Source organism: Panthera tigris, chromosome B2 (assembly GCF_018350195.1).
Source record: "Panthera tigris isolate Pti1 chromosome B2, P.tigris_Pti1_mat1.1, whole genome shotgun sequence".
Taxonomy (NCBI): domain Eukaryota; kingdom Metazoa; phylum Chordata; class Mammalia; order Carnivora; family Felidae; genus Panthera; species Panthera tigris.
In genome coordinates, this window is record NC_056664.1 from 82860085 (window position 1) to 82868575 (window position 8491).

Below are 8491 nucleotides of genomic sequence, written 5' to 3' on the forward strand. Positions count from 1 at the left end.
GATGTGATTCCATCAAAAGTAAACACAAGACCATTTAAATTACAATCTCCTCAGGAGTGAGTATGTCTAGGGGGGGTTAAGGTGGCTTGAAATTACATAAGCTCAGTTTAAAGTGTATAAATGGTAAAGCTTTTCAGCATCTGACTTATATTTCTCACAGATGCAAAGTTTATTAAATCTAAGAATTTCAAAACTAGTCATTGGGCATCTTATATAGATTTAGCATTATGTAATTAAATCATGCCTCCTCAGTGTATAGTTTTCTCAATCCTTTATCTTTCCAAGAGTACCGCAGTAATGTTCTCTGTGAAATGATTGATTTTCTCTTCTTGATTTCTGCCTTATGTTTATTCACCCTCTCACTTCTGTCTCTTTTGTTATAGCCTCAGATTTCAGAAATTGATTTCCTTGATTTTGGCTTCTTTAAAATTACTCTAAAATATATTCTTAGGTAGAAAGTAAAATATATAGCATATGGCTCAAATTAAAAAATTCTAAGCAAACATCAAAATCAACGATCACCGTTGCTTATCCACTCACAAAGCCTAGACAACAGATGCCCTTCCTGCATCCACCCGTCCACATGTCATCAAGTTTAGATTTCTAAACTTCAGCACAATGCATTAACATTCTAAAAATGAAAGTGATATAAACAGTTCTCAAATTAATTCAGGGCATTATAAACAGAAGGGGTCAATGTGGTCTGTCAAAGAATTCAGGGGTGATCTTGTTTGGCTAACATAAGCACTGCATGAAACAGTCTCAGAGGAGCCCATCTGGTTTCTCTGAGCCCCAGTGATTAAGGACAAAGGTAGTGGAAATGAACGCAAGTTCTAGAATATGCTATTTGGAAAACTTTAGTTAATTCTTCTATCTTGCTGCAGTGAAAAGCGTATGGCCATGCTAAACAGAGCAAAGGAGACATTTGATAGGCAAAGAAGAAATTTCCTGGATACATTTTAGACCTTTTTTCTGTTTCGTATACAATAGAAGTTGGACCAGAGTATGAGTTTAGGTTAGTCGTAAGTCCTATTATTTTGTTTTTTCTTTACCTCCGTATTCCCACAGCCTATCATAGTTCATATAGCGTACAGTAGGCAACACAAACATCTTTTGACTATATGCATGCATAACGTGAAGAATGATTGGAGCCAAAAGGATTCGAGAGTGGGTAATTCACTCTGGGCCTAACGAGCAGAACTGTGAATGGCCTATAAGAGTTAGAGACATGTGGGTGTGCATTAACAGATACTTAATGAGCAGTTTAATTACCATGCTGAGTCTGGCCTATATTACAATGCATTATTGTGAGGCTATAAATTATTTATATGGCTTAAACATATGTATCTGCTTTCATCCTCGCTTATTTTTTTCTAAGTACTTTGTATTAACTAGCATCTTGACAAAAAATACAATTATGTGTATTTCCTCAAGATAAGGGAGAAAATATATCTCAAACGGAAAATCAATTTGTTAAATCTATATTTTTCATGTTATAAAGTATTTTCACTTTGAGAATTACCAGGATTAATTGCCCTCATTTGTCTCCATGTGGCAGTATTCAGACCTTCCAATAGATGTATTCCCCCTGCCCCAAATGAGTGTACAATAATTTCCTAAAGCTCCTTTTGGAAACATTCCCAGATGTAAGTAAATATGTTGAAAATAATAGAACTGAGAAAATCGTGTTTTTCAAAGGGAAATTTCATAAAGGTAACTTTTAGATGGAAACTAATTTTTGTTGAATTAAAGAGGAATGTGTTACCAGGGGCTTGTGAAATACCAGCACAATGGTAAGCAGTGAGTGAGTACCCGGCTCATCAAGACTACAGCAGGAACTTCAAACATTACTTTGAAGATGGAAGTGGGTATAAGTCCACAAAGTTCTTAAAATAAGCACACTTGGGTCCATTGAATGGGCCTGAGCAGCACTGCCCTTAGTAAAAACATAGGTGAACTGGGATCCATCAACTTATAGCCACAAGTGAAAGAAAACCAATTTTGTTAATGGATATAGGTTCCCAGAAAGATTGCATGAGATTATAATTAACTACTTAAGAAAGACAGGCAGGATGTTAGTAAATGTGGTAGGTTCAATTCTAAAATTGTGACAGAAGCAATAAGCAGTCAGAATAGCAAATGACTCCATGACTTTCCTTTTTTGTGATTTGGGGGTAATGGTTTTCCTGCACTGCTGAAATTCAAAGAAAGACATTAAGAGAAAGGCCACGTTTGTTACAGCAAACTCTTTGTGTGTGAAGCATAGAAAAAAGGGTCAAAAACGTGTGCAGGAAATTTCTTGTACTCATACTTAATGGCTACTTCACTCCCCAGCTTTTGAATACACCATGCTGAGACCAAACAAGCAATTTCAGTTTGAGCCACATAGCTTTGGATTGTCCCACAGTTATGGATTAAACTACATAATACTGGGGACAAGAGATGAGAGATATACCGTGGTAGGAAAACAACTAAGAATACATGGCTACTGAGAGTGTGCAACCATAACAGGTATATGTGCACACAAATATACGAACCCACTCAGCCCCTTATCCAACATCCATCTGCAGAGTGCCCACTATGTAAGGCACTATGGAAAGTTTCTGAAGTTATAATAAAAAAGATGATTGACTCTGCCCTCAATGAGCCCAATGGGCATAATATTATAGTAGGGCCATAGACCAGTAACTCACTATGCAGCAAATCATATAGACTTCTGAAAATTAAACAAAACCTATGAGACCTTCTTTTAGAAGAAAAAAACCCCACATTTGCCCAGGTATTTAAATAATTCTACATGAGGGGCGCCTGGGTGGCTCAGTCGGTTAAGCGTCCGACTTCAGCTCAGGTCACGATCTCGCGGTCCATGAGTTCGAGCCCCGCGTCGGGCTCTGGGCTGATGGCTCAGAGCCTGGAGCCTGCTTCCGATTCTGTGTCTCCCTCTCTCTCTGCCCCTCCCCCGTTCATGCTCTGTCTCTCTCTGTCTCAAAAATAAATAAACGTTAAAAAAAATTAAAAAAATAAATAAATAATTTTACATGTATTTGGGGGTTTCACAATCTCTAAAGTCTATCCATGCAGCCAGGGATTCATCGATCACAGATTACAAACCTGCCAAGAGGCTCTTCCTCTTCCTACTTTACTACCATGCTTCCTCATTTCATAGATGCCTGACATACTAAGGCCATTTTTTACTATCACATATTACTAGTTACATGTTGCTGCATAAATCCTAACTATTTCAAATCTTAGCAGCTAAAACCAAAAATTTAAATATCTCACATAGATTCTGAGAGTCAGAAATCTTGGAATGGCCAACCTCAGTGGTTCTGGTGCAAGATCTTTCATGAGATTGCAGGCAAGATGTTGGCTGGCACTGAAATCATCTTGAGGTTCGGCTAAGTCAAGAAAATCTGCTTCTAAACTCAGTCACATTGCTGATGACGGGATGTCTCAGTTCCCTGCTGGCTGTTGGGTGTAGTCCTCAGCTCTTTATCACACGGGCCTCTCCTTAAGATTGTCTTAGACTTGGCACCTGGCTTCTTCCAAGAGAAGCAAAATCAGTGTGAAGAGGAAAGCATAGAATCTCCTATGACCTAGCTTGAGAAGGGAAATAATGTGTTGTAATCTACTGGTCACACACCCTAATGTGTGGAAGGGAATCTCACAAGGGTTTGATTACCAGGTGGTAGAAATAACTGGAGATTGTCTTGGAAACTGGCTACCATAACATTCAAATTAGAATAATAAAAATAACATTGAAGTGGTCAAGGGACTCAGAGCATAGTCCAGTTTCTGAAATTGGTTAATAGTATGATATTAGCCAAGTCAGTTACTTTTTATATATAAAATGAGTGGCTTTGGATAATAAACTCTCAGAAAGCTTCCAACTTAAGTATTGTGTGTCTAGATGACCTCCCCATTATCATTTCAATGTCTAGCAGTTATATCGCCAATAGGGATTCACTCAAACCCAGTGTAGAGTCAATCAATAAATGAGCAATTTGTGCATTCAGGAAGACACAATTCACTGTAGTTTGTTTTCCAGAGTAGTAATTATTGGTGGTATTGCTAGCCACAAATATGTTGTTTTTACTCTGAATTTTCTTATTTGGTGACAATTTGTAAAATGACAAAGGAACAAATTATCAACAATTTCTTTCAAAATATTTAGTGTTGCTAAACTGTTTTAGAACTTTGTAGGTGAAATCTGGCACATATTAAGGCATCTCTAGCTTATAGACAACTTCTAACACAAGACTACAAAGTTTTCTGAAATCCATTTTAGGTCAAGTTGGGTATGTTGTCATCAGGAAGCACTGGTTCATGAACGACTGCCTCAAGGACTTTTGAGGAGGATTGCAAGTTATTGAAGTGGAAAAGCCTTTCAGAAGATCAAAATATATCCTAATATCAACCCTGAGGTCTCTTGTTGCATAGTCAAGCATGGCTGCATAAAATAGATTGAATAAAACTGGAACCATTAGATAGTCTTGCTTCCCAGGATTAGTGATGGATGGCTCCAGCCAGATGCCATCAACACTAACTTGACCAGTCATTTCATCATGAAAGTTTCAAGCTGTTGGTAAACTTCTCTGGCAAACCTACTTATATTGCTGTTATCAGAACAGAGATTCTCTGTTGTCAGCAAAGTTGTGGTAGATTAATAATCACAATGTTGACAGCTGAAGGGAAGCAATGTTCTAGTTCACTGTAAGATGGTATCACTGGGACCCTGTGACATAACCTTAAAAATGTTAACCATGAGCTATTCTTGACTTTTCAATGCAGTTAAAATCAGTAAGGTACTCTTATCCTCCAATGTGATTCAAAAAAATATTTAGGAGGATACTTGAGTAAGTAAGATTGGCAGGATCCTTGCCCTCAAGTCGCTTACAATCTAACCTATGGGAGGAAATAGAACATAAATATTTACAGGGTTGATGAATAGTAATTACCATAATCAGTTTTCATAATTCTTATAATTAAAGACATTCCTAGGGCTCATAATTAAAACTTTGACAACTAACTACAACCTCATGCATTCCTCCCTCTCACATCTCTCTCTCCTTCCCTCCCTCTCATTCCCTCTTCCCCTCCTGCTCCTCCTCTCTTTCTTTCCCTTCCTCCTTCTCCTCTCACTCTCACTCACCTCCTTTTGCTCTTTTCTTTTTGGACCATATATCTTCTCTGTGCCTTTCTGCCCTTCTCTACCCTGTTCTTGGCTCAGGAAACTGACCCTGAATGGCCTATGTCAATAGACTTCTTCCCCTTCTAGCTTTCATTTGGGTTTGGCCAATGGAAAGCCACACCAGGAGTAGAGAGAAAAGAGTGGATTGAGTTCAGGGTGTTTATTCCCTCAGCTCCTTGCTTTTCTGGGTCATCTCCAATTGACCAAGTCCCTTAACCAATGAGTCACAAAGTCTCTCCCTTCATCCTTTGATCCTAGTATAGTAACAGCTCCAGAGTATTGCACTCTCCCCTGTGGTTTCTCTGAACATACAACTTATACCTTTGAACATGATTATTTTATCACCCCTCTCTTGCATTATCCTAATTTGAATGTCCCATTTTCTGCTGAGAAACAGAAAAATTCAGCTCCATCTATGAGAACTCTTCGCCTTTTCATTCTCTCTTTCCCTTCTATTAGCTTTACCACTGATAGTCATTTGTCTTTTCTCCAGGGAAGATCATAGCTAATTTCAGAGATGAATAAAACAAAACAAATTAACAAAACAAAATGCTAGGCTCTGTAAGAAAGCATTGCCTAAGACTTATCATTTGGCTCACTGGCTAGTGCTTCCTTAGAATTGTTGCTTTTGCCTCTTTGTTTCTGCTTTAGTCAGGACTGGAGGAGGGGACTGGCTTTGGACTACCAGTGAGAGGGAAGAGGCAAAGTACAGAGTAAGCAAGATAAGTACTAGAGAGGTAATTCTGCCAGGACACAATGAACTCATATTACATTGGTAGGGATTTCTATAACTGAGAGATCCAAAACTCGGGGCAGGGGGATGAGGAAAAGTAGAGAGTCTCTGAGGGAACAAGTACATTCCAAGAATGCAGCAGAAAATCACAGGCTTTGTCCACATTGAATCTGAAAAATTGGGGTTTACTTACCTTCAATAAGAAAATTAATCATTGAATTCATTTTGGTATAAAATGAAAGAAAAATTACAGAAGCCATGTAAAATACCTTCACTATTTAAATTTCTTTTCAGTAGCACATTGCTACACGAAGTAGAGAACATTTTGCCACTAAAGTGCTGAATGACAAATGTTTGTAAGGAAGAAAGATTTTTAATTCTATTAAAGCTACCCACAGACACATGGAAGATAATGTGATTTCATATAAGGTTATTTACTCGTTGTGCAAAAGTCATTAGTGCCCACTTGTAAATAAAAGTCTATGTGAACTTCACATGCATGTTGGAATTTCACATCTGGAATGAATCTTTTTGCAGAGACTGAAACGTATTCAAGTGTTTTTTTTACATATATGAGTTATAGGATCATTTCTAACTAACCAGTAATCACATTTCATTATGAAAATAGAAACAGCCTCTTGTGTAACTCAAAGATACAGATGGCAATTGGAGAAACCAATACTCCATGACAGAAAAACGCTTAGCACCTCTTTTTATTTTTCTTACTGCTGTTATTAAAACAATAAGGGTATTATGATACTTATTATAACACATTCAAATAGTAGAGTATATTTGAGTAAATATGGCCACAAAGTTGTTACTGCCCTTCTCACCAAGAAATGGAGTCTACTTTCTCATTCTTTGCTACTCACTTTGACCAACAGAATATAGTGGAAGTGATGTTGGGTGACTACTAAGACTTGTCCTCAAGGGAGCCTACGTACAGTGTTCCTTTTTGCCCTTTTAGAAAAACTCTGACTGTAAACATATTAGAGAGAACTCACAGGAGAGAGAGGCCTGGCCATCCCAGCCATTCCAACAAGGGGCCCAGACATGGGAGGGAGGCCATTCAGGACTAGCCAGCCCCTAACCCACCTACTGATTGTAGAAGGAGTGAACCTAGATGTGACATGGCATAAAGACAGGCTGTGCCAGTTATTCCTTGCCTAAACTGGTAGCCACAGAATTGTAGGCAAATAAGTAGCTATTGTTTGAAGTCACCAATCTTTGAGTACGTTGTTATATAGCAACAGGCAACTCATACATACAGAAAATTGTGAAATGATATATAACAGTTCTCCCTCCACAGATTCTCCATACCTCATTTCCCAGAAATTATCATTGCTACCATTTCTGTTGTTGTCCTTGTTCATTCTTCTTGACATTTTATGTGCCTTGATGAATGGATAGATAGATAGAAAGATAGATGAAGATAGATGAATAAGTTAGTAGATAGCTAGATTAACAGATAAGAGGTAGAGATAGAAAGATAGAAAGTTATTTCATAACTGTCATACCAGACACTATTCTGTAACTTTTGCTTTATCTAAGAATTTATTCTAGACAATTTTTCATACCAGTACATAAATGCATTCCTCATTCTTTTCAACAACTGTGTAATACTAGAATCATCATACAATACTTAACATTCCTTATTGGTAGACAGTGAGGTGCTTTACATATTTTTTCAATTACAAAATATTACTGCAATTAATATTATCATAGTCTCTTTTTTACACTTTTGCATGAACAAAAGGCAATGAGTGAACAAAAGACCCCAACTACCTTTTAAACGTAATAGCAAGTCCAAATTGTGATTCTCTAAATGTGTATTTATTTAGTTATTTTTTTTCCCTGAATTTGGGGGCTGTTTTGCTTGTTGTTGACCAACTCATGGAGACACATGTGCTTGCTTCCACCATATTTCTATTCCAAAGCTCACCGATTGTTGTGGAGATGTTGCCTTTCTATGGTGCTTGAGCACAACCTCTGCTTCTACAAGATGGTATGTTCACGTGTGTCTGGAACAATGAGTTTAACCCGTGTACACATTCTGTTTAAAACTGCACTCAGAGTAAACACAACTCACCTGAGCCTGCTGAAATCTGCTGATGGCCAGGAAGGTGTGCAGTGCTCTGTCAAAGCCATCCAGCTTGAAGTCAGTCATCCTTACGGTCATTCTCATTGGGTTCTAATGAGATGGTGCGTTTTGGAAAATGACAAAAAGCATGCCAGAAATTTGTAGGAATGTCTGAGTAAAGTAAATAAATAAGCAAAGGCTGGGTTTACCAGAGAATCGTGAAACCTGACACAAACAAAACTTTAAGACATTTTGAGGGGAGAAAAGAACCCTATTTCTATCTATGCTGAAATACAGCACGTAACAAAGAAAGCACAGGAAACTTTCTGAGATTTAAACTGCAGGTGTGTGGTTCCTGCTGCTTCCCTTCCAGATGTGTTATCCATCAGTGAGCTACCCTATTAACCCTGCTGGATAAGTAGGCTCTGTTAGACAGGGAGCAGTCATTTCCTTAGTTCTCCAGGGATACCTGGTAGTCAGGCTAATG